Below are 21722 nucleotides of genomic sequence, written 5' to 3'. Positions count from 1 at the left end.
GGGGGTTTCAATGTATTTCTTTATAAGCCAACTATTGTTTTTTCACTAATCCATCTGTTTTTATTATTCCATTCAATTAAGAATAAACTTAATTTGTCATATTGCTATAAAAGTTTCTGAACACTTTGTTATGGTCTGAATGTTTATGTCCACCCCAAATTCATACGTTGAAACCTAGTCATAAATGTGATAGGGCTTCTGAAGATGATGTGATTATAAGGATAGAGTCCTCATGAATGGGATCAGCACCCTTACAAAAGAGGCCCTATGGCCTTGCCATTCCACAATGTGAGGACATAATGAGAAGGTGCCATCTATGAACCAGGAAATGGGCCTTCACTACTCAACAAATCTGCTGGTGGCTTGATTTCTGACTGCCCAGTCTCCAGAATGTGAGAAATGAATTTCTGTTGTTTATGAGTCACTTAATCTGTGTTATTTTTCTAGAGTAGCCTGAACAGATTAAGACACACTTACTCTCAGTTTCAGTACTTATCTCGTCATGAACCAGCTAGAAACAGTTTGAGCCACACCAGGACTTGGACTAGATTTTGAGTGATGCTGGTTGACTGGTAGGGTAGTGGCTCCCCCACAGGCTTTTCATTAGAACCACTTGAAAGAAGATTCCCCCAAACTAAGATCAATTGATGAGAGAGGAGGCAGAGATGATAGTTGGGTTGATATTTTTTTTATATATATATATATATGTGTGTGTGTATATATATATATGTGTGTGTGTGTGTGTGTGTGTGTATATATATATATATTTTTTTTTTTTGTACAGAGCTTCCCAGGTCTTTCAAATGTGCAGCTAAAGTTGAGAAACACTGGTCTAGAAAAAAAGTCTCTTTTTTTTTTTTTTTTTTGGTTTTTGAACATTGCCCATGAGACATTTAATTTTAGGTGTCTACTTGACTGGGCTAAGGAATACCCAGAGAACCAGTAAAGCATTATTTTTAGGTATATCTGTGAGGGTGTTTCCAGAAGAGATTGGCATTTGACTCAGTGCACTGAGCAGAGAGGAGATGCCCTCACCCAATGTGGGCAGGCACCACTAATTGGTTGAGGGCCCGGATAGAATAAAAGGCAGGGGAAAGGTGGGTTCTTTCTCTCTTAGTGAGCTGGGACATCTTTCTTCTTCTACTTTTGGACAAGAACTGCCCCCACAACTCCTACATCCTCCACCAGGTTTTCAGGCCTTTGGCTTCAGACTGAGAGTGATGTCATTGGCTTCCTTGGTTCACAGGCCTTTGAACTCGGAATCTGCCATGTTACTGGCTTTCTTGGTTCTCCAGCTTGCAGGTGGCCTGGCCTGAGGTTTCTCAGCCTCCATAACTATGTGAGTCAATTCCTCTAATAAGCTGCTGCTCATTTATCCATCTCTATGAATCCTATTGGTTCTGTTTCTCTAAAAAAATCCTGGCCAGTACAGTCTACAACTTGTGTAACATTCCTTCCCTGACAAATAAAGTGCAGTCTAATAAAAACTGTGCATTTCCATAACAACCAAATCAGCATGTACATTTTGACATTGCCAAATAGAGTCCGTTTGACTCTATGGACATTGTCCATAGAGTTTGAGAAGCACTGCTCAGGACCACTGTCCATCTCTCTGAGGAACTCTGAGTGATTTGTAGACAATACTGCCATTCATTACTCTAGTGTGGGGCGGGTCTAGCTTCCATGCTTTGAGGTAAACTTAGGTTTCCAATGACTTGAGAGAGGAAGGAGAGACTCCAAATTCTTTATACATATGCATTGCTTTCTACAGCTTTTGGCCTTTGCCCCATGGGAAGGAATGCAGATAAATGCAGCTACCATAACATGTTTGTTGAGTGTCTCTTTTCTGTTCAGTGCCTGCTCACTTCAACTTGGAATATCCACATGGATGGCAGCATCAATGGCTCAACTATTTCCTGTGTGCATCCCTGTCTCAATTTGTCCATCCTTCCAATATATATTGCTTATATTCCACAGCTCAGGCCATGTGTTGGGTGTTGAGGGACACTAAGTAAAAGGATATAGTTCTTGTGCTTGAGGACCTCACAGTTTATTGATTGACACAGACAAGTAGGAACATGTTATATGTTACAATATGCAATAAGTAATTTGGGAGAAATAATATCCTGGATTCTATGGGACAGAGCTTAGTTTTGGGAGGCAAGGATGATTTTGAATAAGCTATTCTTAGACTTGAAAAATGAATAAGAGAATAGTTATCTTTGCCCATATTGTAGTCTGAGAAAAGAAATATTAGATGGTGAAAGGCACATAAATTAGCAAAAGCATAGATATGAAGAGAGAGCATAGTACCTTAGGAGAATCACAAGTTTTTGAGATCTAGCATGACTGGAAACACAGGCCTTAGTGTTTTTCTACATACATGTATGTGCACGTGTGTATGTATATACATATGTGTATTTATTATATATATATATATATAACTATATATATACCTTAAAACTCCCCTCAGTAGAATGCCACCAGCAAAAAACAGCACACATCTGTAGCATCCATGATCTAAAATAAAGTGAGAATTTTTTTAGCATCATGGATAAATGGTTTGCATCGCAATATTGTTTTAAGCGTTTTATAGATATATCTCAATCACTTTGCTAAGTTCTTTTCATTGACTGTCTCACTCAATCCTCACAAGAATCTAATGGGAAAGAGAAAATTACAATATGCATTTTGTAGTCAGTAAATGAAACCTTAGAGAGGTAAAGCAACTTCCAGTAGAAATTGGAGGAGTTGGGTCTTGAATACACGACTGTAGTCCCTGTGCTTCAATATCACACAGTACTGCTTCTCTAGCTGTGTGACCTTGCAGGATAGTTAATTTTATGTGGTTGCTGAGCAATAAAAAAATATTCTGCTTTGCAGGTTAATGTGAGAATATTTACAAATGGTTTAAGTTATCGTTACATTTGAAGGTACTCTGTAAATGTTAGCCACTGCCATTCATATTGTTGCTAATACTTTGCTGTAATAGGAGTGTTGGGTGCACGTAGGAGGCAATGTACCCAGCTCTTCCCAGAAAACAAGTAAAAAACTAGTGACTAACATGATTCTGGCAATGGGGAAGAAACATATCTGAGTATTTTATTTTATTCTTGCCATTCTTATTTCCTCTAATTATAGATTTAACGAGACCATTGTTCACTGAGAACTCCCTACAGGCCCCAAACATGAAGTAGGTGACATTGTCTCTGCCCCTAACAACCTTAAAACTCCCCTCAGTAGAACGCCACCAGCAAAAAACAGAGCACACATCTTTAGCATCCACATTCCAGAATAAAGTGAGAATTTTTTTTAGCATCATGGAAAAATGGTTTGCATTATAATATTGTTTTAAACATGAAAATAGAATGCTTTAAAATTATTTTACTCTGCGTGATTCAATCTTGTCCAGCCACCATCCCACCCCAAATGGCAGTTGGAATTACTCAAATGTCTTTTAGGAAAGTCAACACTTGTTACATTCTATGCCTGATAGTTTAAAACACTCCTTGAAATATATTCTTGTTTCCATATAACTGTTATCAAAGAGTACTGATTTCTTTTTATCCCTCTCTAGTTTGTCCTTACAACCAAAACACAAATTACTTGCAACAGGAGAGCAACATGTTAAGAAAATTAAAAGGGAATCTTGGCTTATCTATTATGGGTAAAGCAACATATTAACTCTGGCTTAGTCTTCAGTCTATCTGACATATAATTCAGAATGAGATGTGAAGAGTAGGTAAGAGAGTAAGTAAACGTTGATTAAATATCCTAGAAATAGAGGAGTAGATTGGTTGTCAGACCTGGTCTCAAGTACTGACTTGGCCACTAATAGCCATATGACCTTGGATGTGTCACACATGGAAAAGCTTGTGTAAGGTTCTCTTCCCAGCCTCTTCTTGGTCTTTTCCCTTGTGAGTTAATGATAATCTGTGATGATGGCAGAAGTTGGTTATAAGCCATACCACTGATTCAACACTATGGGTCTTCAGGGACTCAGTAACAATTTCTATGGCCCCCATAGCTATACAGCTCTCTCCTTTTTCTCCTCTTTTCTGACACACATGCTGTTTCACATCTCAGATCAATGAATTTTATAGGTAAAAGAAATAAAAAAAGAAAAGGATATTAGGAAATTCTACCTTTTCATCAACACACATATTGCCCAACACATAACCTTTATATATTGGTAAATGATGGTGCTTCTAAAATTTTAGTTGTATTAATTTCCATGTTATCAGCAGGAAACTAAATATGCAAGTTGGTTGGTTATTTGAGGTACCCCACAGTTAGGAAGCCTGGCTTGTCATCCTAAGTGGTAGAATGCAAATACCATTGGCTGGTCAAATTTTTCAAGAATCTGCACGTATTTAGTTGGAGATGATATCCGTCTGAAAATCTGGAGTTATGAATTATCTTTGGGAGACGTTTGGAGGGGTTATTCCAATTATCAGTCTCACTCCAGTTGGTACTATAAATTTAAAAACAGATTTTAGTTTCTTCTTCTGTAAAACAGGTATAACAGTAGGAGGACTTGCCCTCTACTCTATTTGGTTGTTCTCAGGATAATCATATTAATAGCAACCATTCATTGGGAATTTACTGAGGGCCTGCCACTAGTCACTTGACATTATCTCATTTAATCCTCAACATTTATTTTCACAGACTAGATCATAAACTGTTCAGTAAAACTGATCTGCATAAAGTTAGCATGAAAAGTATATTTCTGTAATATTCTCATGGCAAATATCTTGAATTGTCCTCATTGTTAATCAAGTAGGAGCTCAGTAAACACTGTTTTATATCTAGCCTTAAATCTCCCAGATGGGAATACAGAATCTTAGAAACATCGGTTACAGCTCTCTGGCTGTGCATCTAGCATTACTTTCTCTGGGTATTTGAAAGTTTCTTGACTATGTGAGTATATCCTGAGTAAACAATATTTGTTTTATTTTATGATATTCACTCAACTACTCACCCCTAAAAAGAAAGATGTAAAAGGAAAATTAACTTAAATGTATATTTTACAGAGAATAATGATTATCCATAGATGCATCACTTAATTTCTTTTCCCTAGATTTATTGAGCTATAATTGACTAATAAAATTATATATATTAAATATTTAAGGTGTACAACATGACTTTTGATAACCTTATACATTGTGATATGATTGCCTCAATGCAGCAGATCTCCATTATCTCACATAATTATCTTTTTTTGTGTGTGATGAGAACATTTAAGATCTACTCTCTTCACATGTTTCAAGTATACAATATATTATTATCAACTATGGTCATCATGCTGTACATTAGCTCTCCAGAACTTACTAATCCTGTATAACTGAAACTTTGTAGTCTTTGACCAATATCTTCCAACTTTCTCCATCCCCCAACCCGCAGTAACCACCATCCACCATTATACCCTCTACTTCTATGAGTTCAATTTTTTAGCTTCTGCATGTGAGTGAGATCATGAAGTATTTGTCTTTCTATGCCTGGCTTAGTTCACTTAGTGTAATGTCCTCCAGGTTCATCTCTAGTGTTGCAAATGATAGGATTTTCTTCTTTCTTTGAGGTGAAATAACATTCCTCTCTGTGTGTGTGTATGTGTGTGTGTGTGTGTGAGTGTGTGATGTATATATGTTTGTATGTTGCACTTTCTTTATTCATTCATCTGTTGATGGACACTTAGGTCAATTCCATATCTAGGCTATTGTGCATAATGCTGCAATGAACATGAGACTGCAGCTGTCTCTTCAAGGTACTGATTTAATTTCCTCTGGATATATAGCCAGAAGTGTGATTGCTGGGTCATATGGTAATTCTATTTTTTAGTTTTTTTGAGGAAACTCCACACTGTTTTTCATAATGGTTGTACTAATTTACATTCCCACCCTCAGTGTACAAGTGTTCCTCTTTCTCCACATCCTTACAAAACTTATCTTTTATCTTTTTCATCATAGCCATTGTAAAATGTATGAGGTGATATCTTATAGTGGTTTTGATTTGCACTTCCTTGCTGATTAGCGATGTTAAGCATTTTAAAGGTATACCTGTTGGCCATTTGTATGTCTTCTTTTGAAAAAGGTCTACTTATTTTTTTGCCTATTTTTAAATCCAGTTGCTTTCTTGATACTGAGTTGAGCTCTTTGTCAATCAGTAGGAGTGCAATAAACATGGTTATATATTTGAGATATTAACTCCTTATCAGATGTATGGTTTACAAATATAGTCTGTCATCCATAGGTTGTCTTTTCACTCTGTTGATTGTTTTCTTGGCTGTCCAGAAACTTTTTAGTTTCCTGCAGTCTCATTTGTCTATTTTTGTTTTAGTTATCCGTGCTTTCGGAGTTGCAGATAATCACCACTCACACTAATGTCAAGAAGATTTTTCCCTATGTTTACTTTTAGTAGTTTTACACTTTTAGGTCTTCTGTTTAGGTCTTTAATCAATGTTGAGTTGATTTTATACCACAAAGAAATTAAGCAAACAAGCCTATTTATAATAGCATAAAAATACTTAGGAATAAGTTGTTTTTTAACTAAGGAGATGAAAGCATTTTTAATCAAGAAGGTGAAATATTTGTGTACTGAAAACTATAAAGTATTGATGAAAGAAATTGAAGACATAAACAAACGGAAAGGTACACTGTGTTCACAGATTGAAATAATTAATATTGTTAAAATGTTCATACAAACCAAAGTCATCTATAAATTCAATAAAATGTCTATCAAAATTATACTGGCATTTTTCACAGACATAGAAAAAAAATCCTAAAATTTGTGTGGAACCATAAAAGATATTGATTAGTCAAAAAAATCTTGAGAAAGAAAAAGCTAGAGGCATCATAGTATCTGACTTCAAAAGTATACTACCAAGTTACAGCAATCAAAATACTATAATACTGTCTTGAGACAAGCCTGGGCAACATTATGAGACCCCCATCTCTACAAAAAATTAGCAGGGCATGATGGTGCACTTCTATGGTCCTAGCTGCTCAGGAGGCAGAGGTAGGAGGATCACTTGAACTCAAGAGGTCGAGGTTTCAGTGAACTGTGTTTGTACTGCTGTACTCCAGCTTGGGTGACAGAACAAGACTCTGTGTCAAATATGTATATATAGATGATGCTGTCATAAAATCAGACACATAGACCAATGGCACAGAACAGAGAGCCCAGAAATACATCCACAAGTTTACAATCAGTTGTTCTTTGACAAAACAGCCAAGAATGCATAAAATGGAAAAGGTAGTTTCTTCAATAAATGGTGTTGAAAAAATTGGATATCCACATGGAAAGTTAATTTCAACTTATTGGGACTTTGAAAATGCAAAATCCTGTGAAACAAATCCATAAAAGGAAAGAAAAGTTTTAAAATCATATACTAAAAGGCAGGCATTATTGCAATATCAACAGGTAGAGTAAAAATACAAATGGAAACATTATTCCATTTTAACTAATTCTTCCAATGAAGATGAAGTGTTACAACTTCTGGCAGTCATTAAACATTGGTGTATGTCTCTATTTAAATAAAATTTGGAAGCTGATGACCTTATTTCCTAAGACCAAGAGAATCAGGATACTCTTTAGACATTTGTTATTGAAAAGGGTTGCCTATATTAGTCATAAACCAGAACTGATTAAGCCTAAGTTTAAAAAAAAACAAGAACCCTATCATTCAAAGACAATGTATTGTGTTTAGACCTCAGTTTTCATTGATTTTTGAGTAGTGAGGCTAAGCCAACATTTGTGCTATACTACTTTATAGGTTCCTAGCCAATTTTTACTTAAAAAATACTTTAGTTTAATTAGGAAAAATTTTATAAATTTAAAAGAAAAACATTAATTGAGTATCTTCCTTTGCCAAAGAACTGTGCTAGTTATTAAAATGAAGAAAGCGTGTGGGTTCCTGAAGGACAAATTGTCAGTGAGCCCAAAACTGGCAACTCATAATCTTAGTTAACTGAGTGATTAGTATTGGTTAATTATAGATTTGGGGATAAAAAGAGAAAATAGCTCAGGGTGGCTCTGTAAGGACTTCAATAACTTAAACAGCAGGGAACAATGATAGTTTGAGAGACAAGAAAAGTTCAAATTTAAATATGCTGTATTTGAAATATATGAAGATTTTGTAACTAGGTGTATATTTAAAAAATATTTATGGAGTACTGACCACATACTAGACTAGGCCCTGTGCTAAGCTTTGGGAAAATAAAGAAGTCAAAGCCCATAATTGAGTGCAGTTGTTTTCATTTGTGTGTGTGTCCATCAAACATTTCATGAGGAAGGGTTACTAAAATATAGATTGCGACGTTCTCCCCTCAGAGATTTTGAGGTTGGGTTAGGGCCTAGCAATCTGGATTTTAAGTAGAGTAGATAATGATTCTGATAGAGTTGGACCACCAACCAACCATGCATTGAGGCTCACAGGTTCAGCGGCAGAAGCATATTAATATCAAAATAAGAAAACTGGAATAGCTTATTTATAGGGGTGTTTGGAAAGGTGTCCTGGGGGTAATGACTGAGTGTTAATTCCTCTTATGGAGAGGGAGAGGATAATTTAGGAAGAGTAGTCTATGCAGAGGTAAAAGCAGGCTCAAAACATTGAGGGAGGAAGGCATGAGAATAACATGAATGGATAATTAAGATTTGTTTGATAGTACTAGATTTTACAGTAGATTGGCAAGCAATGAGGTAAAGATTGTTGGCTGAGCTTCGGTTGTGTTTGTTCAAGATTTTGGATTTTTACTGTTCAAAGGATAGAAGCTTTTTAAAGTTGGAGTGTTATACTCGCAGGGTTTTGGATAGAGAGCGGGTGGGTGTATGAAGAATAAACTGGTAGTAAGCAAGCTGCAGGATGGGAGACCAATTAACATAAGTGCTACATATTTACTGCCCTTCTTTCAAGCAGTCTAATCACACATGGAATAAAATCTGAGCTTTAATTGTACGTGTTAATCTATTTAAGAGATATTTTTCTAGATCAAGTGGGAAGACTGGAAGCAGTTCCATTTCTACCAATAGAGTGGGTCTTCATTAAAAACACAGTCTCTTAGAGTACACATAAGGCACAAATATACAAAGCTATGCCCTCTGTTTCTAAACCTAAGGTGTGTTTAACTTTTAAGAAACTGCCAAAATGTCCCCAAAGTGCTTGTATCATTTCATATTCCCACTGACACTTCCCCACATTTTCATTAACACTTAACTTTTTAATTGTAGTCATTTTTGTGGGTATATAGTGGTATCCATTTGTGTTTTAATTTACATTTCCCTAATGACTAATAATTTTGAACAGCTTTTTCTGTGCTTATTTGCCATCTGTCTACATTCTTTGGTGAATTATCTCTTCAAATTTTTGATCCATTTGTTAATGGATTGGTTTTCTTATCATTTAGGGACACAAAGAAACCTTTAAGGATGATAGATATGTCTACTATCTTCATCCTGGTGATGGTTTCAAAGGTATGAACACAGTATCAAAATGTATTCAATTGCACACCCTAGAAATGTGCACTTTATTGTGTATATATTATACCTAAATAAAGCTGTGTTTTAAAAAAAAATCTAAGGAAAGAATAAGGACAATTCCTGGACCAAAGAAAGAGTTCCGTGTTTTAGTTTCTTACCATTCCAGGCAGGAAAAAAGTGGGCGATGCCATTATTACAGATTGTAGATTCTCAAGAAATGAGGTCCCTACTTCTTTGGTCCTAAGGAGGAGCTTCAGTTCTGGTCTCCACAAGGTCAGTATGAGTCTCTGGTTTGTGCAGCGCTGCCTTAGGCTGTTAAAGAGAGCAGGTCATTGTGTGCTCCCTGGATGGGCCCAGCCAGATGCCCTTCTCACTCTGTACCCCGGGCACAAAGTACCCACCAATTCTTTTAAAATATTTACAGAGAAGGCGGTCTCAAACCTAGACTTCATCCCATTGCCTCTACATTCAAATTGTTATGTTATCATCGAGTTGTATAACATTTAAAATGAAGGCCTATAGGCTTCAATTACAGTATTGTTTGAAGAAAATCTTTATAAAATATGATATTTGCGGAGCAGAGTTGGGCAGGAGCTCCAGACTCCAGGTCCAGAGTCAAGATTGTGCCAGGGGCTCTTTCTAAGAATGATGGTGAGGGCTTTGGTAGTATAAAGAGAGTGGATACGGCCTAATCAGATAAAAGCGTGTCCCCAGAGGAGACAGGAAATGAGTTTACAAACACAGGCTGATAATTTAAGTGTAAAAAAAGATTAGAGACACCTTTTGTTTTGAAATTGTACCAGTTCCAGGACAGATAAAAATGAGTGGAAGAAAGCGAAGTTCAGAGTTCGGACCTGGTGACTTCTGATTTTCTCAGAGAAGTACAAGATAGACCAGTGGTGAACAGTGAAGAGTTGATGAGGGTGAGTGGTGTCAAAAGGCAACACTGTAACAAATTTAGTTTAAAGATTTAACAGGAATTGGGGCAGCATCTCCTCCACAAATTTAGAAAAGGTGCTCTGATTGGCATGGTAGAACAGTTGGTTTTTATAAGACAGTCTAAGCAGGACCAAATATATAGCATAATACAAAAAGCAGATGGGTGAGCATCAGGTTACTTTCCTTGCGGGGTTAAAAGATAGGATGTTTCCTGACTCTACCAGCTAAAACTGGCCTGTTTGGGTACTCGGCAATGGTCTTTTTCTCCTGATTTCTTGAAAGGCGAAATAAACAACTTTTTTAGTTTGGTACCAAGGAACTTTAGCACGAATGACTCCATTTTGATGTGGTCTGTTGGGGCCTAGTTCAGGAGCTCCGTCCAAATCAATGGCCTCATGTAGATTTTATTTAACGGTGGGTAGGGGGTGGATGTATTTGGTAAAGTTTGGAATCAGCTGTTATGAGGAGAGAGAAATGTGCTACCTCAGAACAAGAGTAAGGATTTCTCAGAGAGCTTCGAGAGTCCTGCTGGCATTTTAACCAATGCCTCCAAGCAAGGAGAAAACACAATGAGTGACAGTAGAACAAAGAAGGCATGTGGACACTCCCACAGCATTCCTGAGACAGAGTGACAAAAGGTGACAGGGAAGCAGATATGGAGTAACGATTTCTGACAAATGTGGAAAGAAGGGGATATCATGAAAGGATTTTAGAAAGCGGAATTGCCATATCTAAAAGCATTAGGAGAAATTCTACAGGCTAGAATAAAAAGAAGGCACTAGAGATTTTTGTTGTTTGTTTTATTTGTAGAAAGACATTCTTTAATGACTGCAGGCATGTTAGGACTTTGCCCTTTGAAAATCTATTAGTAATGATATAAAAATCTTTCCTTTGTCTCTTTTGGCAGAAGCTGAATTAAATCTTCAGCCGCTCTCTGAATCACTCATTTGAAAGTTTCAATGATTCATATGCAAAGCTTGAGTTAAGAGAACAAAGACCTGGGCGAGTTTCTGTAGGGCTTGGCCTGAGCAAAGTGGTCCTGCAGAACAACATGAGTGCTGGGTCCCCGACCTTTGGCCCTAACAATCTCCTTCTGAGCAGCGACCGCTATCCAACTTACTGCTGCCCTGCAGCCTCCCAGGTGCTGCCCTGGGAATGCCCTCAGAATGGGTCATGTCATCTGATCCTGACTCTCCTTCCTCTTCTCATCCATCCCCCTGAAATGATCCTATCCTCTTTATGGCCTCCATTATAGCAAAGAAAAGAGAAGGAAGAAGAGAGGAGTAGAAAAAGAAGTCTCATGGGAGGAGCAGACAGCAGACAGCAGGTGCTATGGAGGGCATTTGAGGGCTCTTTTCATGTGCTGTGAAGAAGTGGGATGAAATGAAAATCTTTTTGAAAAAGCTGGAAGCTGTTTCAGATCTCCCCCTACCCTGCTCCCCACCAACTCAATTCCTGCTCCAGGGGAAAGTGCAAAATACCTTTCTGTGGGATGATATGATGACAATGACTTTGGGATCCAATAACATTATAATAACCTGGAAATCACCCTTCCATCTGAGGCTTGCAAAGGCACTGAACTGTGAAACTCAGACTACGGTCAGAGAAATGAAAGAGACTTGAACTCAGGGCCCTTTGGACATTTCCTTCAATATCAAAGAAAAGTTTTTATTTCTCTCCTCTGAAAATAGGGTAGGAAATGGGTAAGTGATAAACAGAGAAAAACGCAGAAGCAATACCTAATTAGAAATCAAACTACGAGAGGAAAAGAAAAATGGGTTCAGATTCATGTCAGGTGGGGTTATTCCAGGTTCTCAACTTCTTTGCTGTTATCACATACTTTCAGAGGCATTCAGGTCTTGTGATGCCAAGTGCTTGAGTGTTTTTCTTACTCTTGGAAGCTGAGGATTAATACTCAGGGCTGGACGCACAGGAAAAAAGGGTGTGTTAAGCATCCACTCCTGGTTAAGCTAAAAAATGTACATAGAACTTGAAAGCACCCGACTCATTTCCAGAGGGATGAAATAAGCCTGAAAATAGGTGAGCTCTGATTGTATTGGGGCTGGCCTGGAAGCACACAAGAAAGGAGCACTTTAAAGAGAAGGAGAGAGAAGCAATGTGCATATTTTACATGGATGTACCCATTTGTGTCTATATATTTATATACAAATGTACAAACTCCATGTGTGCTTCATGTTTGTGTGTGCATATTCATATTTATACACCTGTGTATATGCAGAGTTCGCATAGCATACCTACACAAATACACACCAGAGGTGCTGACTTTGAGGTCTGTAAGAAAAAATTTGCTACTCAGGAAGAAATGAAACAGGCCTTTTGAGGACATTGGCCATATACTACCAGGTATTCTACTTTTTGGAGGGCAGATCATATGTTTTGCATATGTTTATTTTGGGTAGGAGGAGACTCAGGAGCAACATAATAACTGCTTCAAAATTTTAGAGGAATATCATGAGGAAGAAGGGTTTAACTCATTCCATATGGTTCCAGAAGAGAGAACTGAGACTGAAGCATAGCAGATTTCTGTTCTAAATGAGAATGACTTTCTAACAATTAGTACTAAACAAAAGACACGTGGATTTCTTCTAAAAGTGGTTAATGATATGCCTGCTCTTGTAAATGACATGTGACAGAGGATGAATGGCCATCTGTCATAGAAACTGTAGGGGGTATTCTTCCATTGGGGGGGGGGGTTGGGGTTTGGACTACAGCATTAGCTGGACCAACTCCATTCTGAAATTCAATGGTTCTCTGAAACACGTAAACAAGTTTTGAGGCAAGGTAAGTCTGATAATGGTTTTGGTTTACTGATTGCTTTTTCTTCATTCAGTGACTTAGGAGCAGATAACTCCTAACTCAATAGCTCCTAAAGATATCTATTTTTTTGCCTTTTGTTTGATTTCTATTCTTCCCCCTTTTCTCTTTACCTTTAATTTTTGTGTTTCTATTATCTTTTCCTTTTCTTTTCTTCTTCCTCCCCATGCCCTCTAGATATAAGGGATGGAGTAAAGGCAATGTTTGTCAAGAAAGCAATGAGAAAGAAAAAAGAATAGAGAAAGGAACTTTGAACTCAGTTAACTTTTGTAGTTTCACTTTGAATCTTGGCTGTGTGTATGTGAATACATATATGTATACTGGATTTTGTGTGTGTGTGTGTGTGTGTGAGAAAGAGAGAGAGAGAGAGAGAGAGACAAAGAGAGAGAAAGAGAATGTGTGAGTAGACCCTCAGATGTTTGGAAATACTGGAGGTTAGGTACCACTTCTTGTTGTCACGATGCCTAGGGGGTGCTAGTCGTAATTAATGGCAGAAGGGGAGGAATGCTCTATGTCCAGCAATATGCATGTCAGTGCCATCCAATAATGTATTATACTACCTTACATAACAGGGTCCCATTGAGGAACACTAGGCAAAGGCTGTGGAGACAGATTGTCTGGGTTTGAATCCTGGTTCTGCCATTTTTAGCTTTAGGATTTTGGACAAATACTTTAAGCTTCTTGGGTGTTTGTTTTCTCATCTGTAATATCAAGGGTAACAAGAGCACTGACCTCACATTATTGTCAGAATTAAATGAATTAATATGAGTCAAATGCTTAGAAAAGCACAGACACATAAAACACATTCAACAGTGTCATTTGTGATTTTAATTTTTCTGAAATGGCTGGAAATGGACTACCTGGATTCATCTTATGTGCTGAGTATATGAAAGTTTCTATATGTGTTAACTGATTTTTAGGGAACTAGATCATAATGAACCAGTACTTATGAAAGTGTGGCTTATGGACCCCTTGATATTGTGAAATTTTGTGATATCACATGAACACACCTGTGTGCTAAACTTAGGCAAAATGAAATTAATTTGCCTTGTTCTTTTTCTCTTCCTCACACATATGCAAACATATAGTCACATACCACATAACTACATTTTGGTGAGGAGGAGACATCATATATGACAAAGGTCCCGTAAAATTATAATGAAGCTGAAAAATTCCTATTGCCTAGTGATATTGCAGCCATCTTAACTTCATAGCTCAATGAATTACTCATGTCTTTGTGGGATGCTGGTGTAAACAAACCTACTGCGCTGCCAGTCATATAAAATTGTAGCACATGTAATTACATATAGTACATAATACTTGATAATAATAGTAAATGATTATGTTTCTGGTTTATGTATCCACTGTAGTAAATTTATATTTACTAAAATTTATTATTGTATTTACTATACCATACATTTTATCATCCTTTTAGAGTGTACTTCTACTCATTAAAAAAAGTTAACTATAAAACAGTCTCAGGTGGGTCCTTCAGGAGGCGTTCCAGAAGCATTGTTATCACAGGAATAAAAGCTTCATGTGTGTTCTTGCCCCTGAAAACCTTCCTCTGGGTTAAGACATGGTTGTGGAGGATGGTGATATGGGTGACCTGACTCTGTGTAAGCCTAGGCTAATGTGTGTGTTGTGTCTTAGTTTTTAACAAAAAGGTTTGCAAAGTAAGCCATAAAAAATTTTGAAAATAGAAAGAAGCCTGTAGAATGAGCATATAAAGAAAGAAAATATTTTTGTACAGTTGTACAATGTGTTTATGTTTTAAGCTAAGTGTTATTACAAGAAGATCAAAAAGTTAAAAAATTAATAAAGTTAAAAAGTTACAGTAAGCTAAGGTTAATTTATTATTGAAGAAATTTTAAAATAAATTTGGTGTAGCCTAAGTGTACAGTGTCTATGAAGTCTATAGTAGTGTACAGCAACAGCCTAGGTCTTCATATTCACTCATAATTCAGTCACCAACTCACACAGAACAACTTCCAGTCCTGCAAGCTCCATTCCTGGCAAGCGCCCCATGCAGGTGTACCATTTGTTTTTTATCTTTTATACAGTATTTTTACGGTACCGTTTCTATCTTAGATGTATTTAGATACACAAATACTTATCATTGTGTTACAATTGCCTACAATATTCAGTATAGTCACATACCATATAGGATTGTAGCCAAAAGCAATAGCCTAGGTGTGTAGTAGGCTATACCATCTTAGTTCATGTAAATACACTGTATGATATTTACACGATGACAAAATCACCTAAAGGTGCATTTCTCAGGACGTATCTCTGTTGTTAAATGACACACGACTTTATACCCAACCATTCCCCTAATCCACATACACACGGACAGATGCATTTGTAATAATAAAATGTAAGTCCTAGGATATTTGTCACATGTATTTGCTTAATAAGTGGGCACAACAAATGCATTTACAATATGTGGGAGGCTATGGAATTTTGAAAAAGTTTTTTCTTTAATTCCTTGTGCTTGATAAGGTTCAAGCTTCATACAACAGACCATTCTTAATCCTACATTAATACTGAATATTGTTTTATCTTTTAAAAGATTGATTTAGTAAGCAATTCAAGATTTTGCCACAATCCAAGTACATAATCACAGACTGTAATGATCATTCTGTCATAAGTCAGTTCTAAAAGGCACATCTGATTAAATGGAATCTGTTAAAACATTGTAATTCCATAGAAATTGCTTTTAGAAAAAAATCACCAACATTAGCTTGTTTACTTTTCATTTTTAATTTATTTTATGAAAACAGAGTCAAGATTCTTCATAATAGTGTGTGCTTTGGTATGATGAACAATATTTCCAATTGATTTCTCATGTCCCATCTGTTTAAATAATTTCTCTTTCCCATTTGACCAACTCATTTGGAGGGAAATGCAAGTACATATGCAACATGTGGACAGAACCATACGATTCCCCCATGATATGATTATTAAATTTTTCTACTAATACATATGGAGAAGTGTTAAACTTTTTCCTGCCATTCATGGACACATTTGTTGATGAACATCTGGCACATGTAAACTGCATAGGCTGGATGCCATAAATTACATGGAAAGGCAGGAGGCATCTCCCAGTTTATTAAAATATGTATACTCATGCATTTTTCACTATTTGTTCTAAGGATTAAAGTACTTCATATGGGTCAAGTGCTTAGAAAAGCTCAGATGCATAAGGCATATTCAGAAAATGTCAGCTATGATTTTGATTTTCCTGAAATGACTGCGAATGGGATATTGGGATTCATATTACAGGTTAGTAGCTCAGAGTTTCTATACATCTTAATAAGTTTTTAGGGAACTAGAATTAGTACTCAAAAGTCCCATGGAGAAGAAGGAGATGTCTTACAATTTATTAACCCTTTTCCCGTTTGCCCCGAGAATACTTGCTGGCAGAGCTTGTGGCTGCAGCGTTTACCCTAAGACAGCTTTGCCGTGAAATATCTCAGTTTACTTATTGTTTTTGCATCATTTTAATGTATCAACTTTGGACACAAAAGACATCATTCTATTTACAGCATTCTGTTTTTAGTAGTGGTATTTCCATTTACAAAATGTAGTAATTCTTGATTGTGGAAAATGTCAAATCCTAGAAAACGTAGCATTCCTATGTGTGATGTTAACATTGTTCACGAACAGTTGTTGGCCGAAGATTCATTTGATGAATCTGAGTTTTCTGAAATAGATGATTCTGATGATTCAGACGATTCTGATGTTAGTTCTGTTTAGAAATAACTCCAAGAACAGCTTTTATATTTTACTTTCACATCGAAAATCAGTCAGATTTGCTTCAGCCTCAAAGAGCATGTTTATGTAAAATTAAATGAGCGCTGGCAGAGAGCTGCACTTTTTTGTTTCTAAACAGGAAGAGGGTTAAAATATGAGTGCTCAACTTACCACCTTGCTGCAGGATATTGATACTGGGGGAGGCTATGCATATTTGGTGACAGGGAATACATTGGTACTCTGTATTTTCTATTCAATTTTGCTGTGAACCTAAAAATTCTCTAAAAAGTAAAGTTTATTAAAGACTCAGAAAAATACTATTGGCATTATAAAATAATAATCATAATAATATCTGAGAAAGTCAGGGTCCATAAAAACAAACTTTAAATTACAGCCTTTCTCTCATTTATAGCCCTACCCACAACACCAATAGGTGGGTTACCAGAATTTGACTTTATGAGGAATTTCATTTATCGATTTGTGTTTGTCTGCCTTTGAGGTAGCTCAGCCTGGAAAACAAAGCTGACAGTCCTTTGTGGCGGTGTGATTGGCCTACTCAGGATACTACTGACTTGCCTAAAGTGCTCCTGTTACATTAGTTTATACAATAATGATCTGGGTTATTTTCTTCTGATCTGCATTATTTTCTCTTGTCTTAATTCTTTTGTGTTTTGTGTATTAAAGATTTATCACATAAAAAATAGGAGTACTCACCACCCATTCATTCCTTGTTATTAAAGACACAAAAGCATTGAATAGAGAACCACGTTTGTAAAAAGTTCTGTCCAGGAAGGCATGCTGTAAATAGAATGATGTCTTTTGTGTCCAAAGTTGATACATTAAAATGATGCAAAAACAGTAAGTAAACTGAGATATTTCACGGCAAAGCTGTCTTAGGGTAAACGCTGCAGCCACAAGCTCTGCCAGCAAGTATTCTCGGGGCAAACGGGAAAAGGGTTAATAAATTGGAAGACATCTCCTTCTTCTCCATGGGACTTTTGAGTACTAATTCTAATTCCCTAAGGTAATAAAAAGTAGAGTTTGAGACAACCAAATCTTAAACTCAAATCTCAACCCCATTATATTCTTGTGATGTGTCTAAGGCACCCCGGTATCTTCACTCAGCTTTAGTTTCCTCACATGCAAGTTATGGACTTTAAGCCTATTTTGTTAGAGTTGTGAAAACAGGAGATGAAGACAGTAAAATCACTTAACTCGGTTTCGGGTATATCGTAGATGCTTATAAAATGTTAGGTAGCAACTAACAGCCATGGCTATTACTATCTTTATGCTGACATTATTTTTAATTTTTTGATTTTTAATTTTTGTAGGTAGGTACACAGCAGGTATATAGATTTGTGAAGTACATGAGATATTTTGATATAGGCATGCACTGTGAAATCATCACATTACGGAGAATGGAGTATCCATGCCCTCAGGCATTTATCCTTTGTGTTACAAACATCACGATTACACTTTTTTAGTTATTTTTAAATATACTGTTGAGTTATTGACTACAGTCACACTGTTGTGCTATTGAATACTAGGTCTTATTCATCCTTTCTAATTAATTGTTATACCCATTATATGTTGAAATTTTTGATAAATGAATACTATTAAAGCATTGTCATTTGTTTTCAATTACAATATTATGAAGTAGTGCCTACAGCAATAATGGCAATGAAAAGATTGAGGACTAGGCCCAATGATTTGCTATACAGTTAGCAGATAGAAACCTAACCTACAGTCTTCAACAATATAGGCTACAGACTTTAGGGACAAGATACAAGAATGCCCTATGTGACTGAAATGTACACAAAACTGCTCAGCATGCATGGAATTAGTGTGTGTTTGAAAGTTTCCCCAAAGTAACCAACATGGGTTTGTGATTTGGATATAGGTAACAAATGAGTGTTAGGTGTGTGTATATGTATGTGTGAATGCTCCTTAATTTATAATTAGAAGGAGCAAGGCTAAAGTGTAATACAAATAAATTACAAACCAGGACTTTATGAATTTATTTAACAACTATTAATGGCACATGTTATGTGACAGATACTGCGGTATATGCTACAAGTAGAGGTGTGGAAATTTGTAAGACATAGTCCTTAAAATCAAGTTTTTTTAGGCCAATAAACCAGCACTTACAACACAGATACATGATAAATGCTATAGAGAATTTTATGCCACAACTAATAATATACAAAGGACATCTGCTTTGCTTGAAAAGATCAGGGGAAATGGAAATGACTCTAGGAATGAATAATAAAGATTAAATAATAGCTATCCAGGAAGACAAAAAGATTGGGTATTCTAGTCAGAAGGAATTGTGTGTGCAAAGGCAGAGACTTAAGAAAATGTGGGTATGTGATAGGGCAGGGAAATGCAAGAAATAAGCCTAAAGGGGTAAAAACGGACCAGATCATCACATTGTTTGTATAGAATATTACAAAGCAAAAGAAGAGGCCCAACAATCAGCAGTAGCAGGAAGAAATTGATCAGTTGCCCCTACAAGTTAGTGAACTAAACATTTCAAGGGCTCTGTATCATTTGGGTTTTTATTACAGGTTCTCTTTTACGAGTTCTTCTTTCCCTATCCTAACCCTCCTCCCCGAGGGAGTCCACACATTGTGACCACACTGATTGTGTATTTGTGTGCTCCATGTAGGGCACAGACTCCTTAGAAGTGAAATTTTTGGTGGGAGAACAGAGCTTGTATTTGCGTAATGCAGTGGAAGATCTATTGGTGAGCAGACAATAGTTACAGCTTGTTCTGCAAAATGATCGTGGAGCCCCCTCACCCACCAAATAACAACTTTACTTTGATATCTAACTTGATTTTCCCATTTCTTACATTTATTTCAGGAATTAAGAACCCTTATGATGTCTTCCTGTGTCTCAAGTCTCTCCCCGCTGTGATTTCTGACCTGAGATGACTGTTCTTGCATGATTGGGTTCCCCATGCTGGGTTTCCCCAATCTTTCTCAACCTTTTATGACAACCCCTAGCTGAAATTATCCTGTATACCTTAATGATGAGTTAGATTATCTGACCAGTTAATTTACCCTCAGATACTAATGGCTTACCATGGCTCAATTGATTGACCTTTTCCAAGAGGAAGATGATCGTACTTCATGTTTTCATCATTATATTTCCATTGCCTCACTTTTCTTGCCATACCCAATTTATGTTCTTTGCAGTATTATATGTGTATTTGTAAATCCTTTTCAATGTTTTCCTTTTTTTATTTTTTGAAACAAAGCTACTGAAATAAAGAATGGGCAAAATGCAATACCGTTACTATTGAAGGGTGCTTTAATGTTGAAGCTGAAGATGGGCCTTCATGGTGAAATGGTACGAAAGTAGGCTGATTTAGGTGACATTTTGAGCAGAGGAGTCTTTGGTCTCTCAAGTTATATAGCCCAAGGATATTACTAATTTTGATACACCAAGGAAGTTCTTTGCTAAAATTCAATTGTTCTCACCCTTTTAAATTTTAACAGTTTGCTTAAAAGAGTTATCAGGGACACCATAACACTGGACAAACCAGCAATCTCTACTTCAGTGTAGCAATGTTCCAGTATGTCTACAATATTAACTGCAATTATTGAATTCTTGATTTTGTCACTCTTCTTACCCTTTTTCCTTTTAGATGTAACATTTACTGTCTTGACCATGAGTTTGAAAGGGATAGTTCCCTTGATCCTTCACGGGACTTGTGAAGGGGGTGGCTCATTTACTCAGCCCACTGTTCTTAGCCCCTCATGGGAGTGGGAGCATGCAGGTGAGTGAGTGCAGGCGCCAAGATGAGTGCTTCTGGTCACTGGCAGGAGTAGAATTTTGTGCTACCCGACAGCAGCATCTGGGGAGTATCCTTGACCCCTGGAGCAACAGAGGGCGTGTGTTACAGTGTGCTCTTTTAGATTTGCCACCCATGGATGGCTTACGTGTTTAATAGCTCAGAGTGACAGCCCTCTGTATCCCCAACTCTTGTTTGGCATCCAAGAAGAATCAGGTGACACGAATGAATTGAAGATGATAAATATGGAGGATTTATTGCTGATGAAAATGGCTCCCAGTGTGATGGGGAGCTGGAAAGGGGAAGGAGTAGGAAGTTGGTCTTCCCCTGGAGTTTGGCCATCCCCAGCCAAACACTTCTCCAAAGTCCCCCCATCAAGCTGTCCCTCTGAAGTCAAGCTGCTCCTCTCTGACGTCCTGCTACTTCTCTCCTCCTCTGCTACTCCACTGCCAGTGGAGCAGGGGGTTTTTATGGATGCCGGATGGGGGGCAGGCCAGGCCAGGGTGGTTTTGGAAAAGACAACATTCATTTGGAAAAGAATACATGTTCTTACTTTGGGCTGCAGGTCCAGGCTTGATGCTGGGGCTTCACTAGGGACCCTGACCTTCTCTGCCTAGTATTTCCCTGCCTCCCGTCCATATTAATTTCATAGTTCCTCACCAGGCATAGCTCTTAGGTGAAATGCATTGCATAATTCCAGCAGGCACCATTATTCTTTGAGAAGTATTATCATACTTCATGTTTTCGTCATTATATTTCCAAAGGTATTCTTATACCTTCGGAGTTGTGCAATACTGCAGCTTTGCACATGTGTAAGCACACAATCTTTTTCTGACTTAGCTTCGTGGTTACTCTGTGCTTCCTTAACCTGTGATTTTCACCATCTCCTTATAGTGATGTTCATCTCAATGTTCATATT

The sequence above is a fragment of the Theropithecus gelada genome, unplaced genomic scaffold, assembly GCF_003255815.1.
Source record: "Theropithecus gelada isolate Dixy unplaced genomic scaffold, Tgel_1.0 HiC_scaffold_15875, whole genome shotgun sequence".
Lineage (NCBI taxonomy): Eukaryota > Metazoa > Chordata > Mammalia > Primates > Cercopithecidae > Theropithecus > Theropithecus gelada.
Note: the sequence above shows the minus strand (reverse complement) of the source record.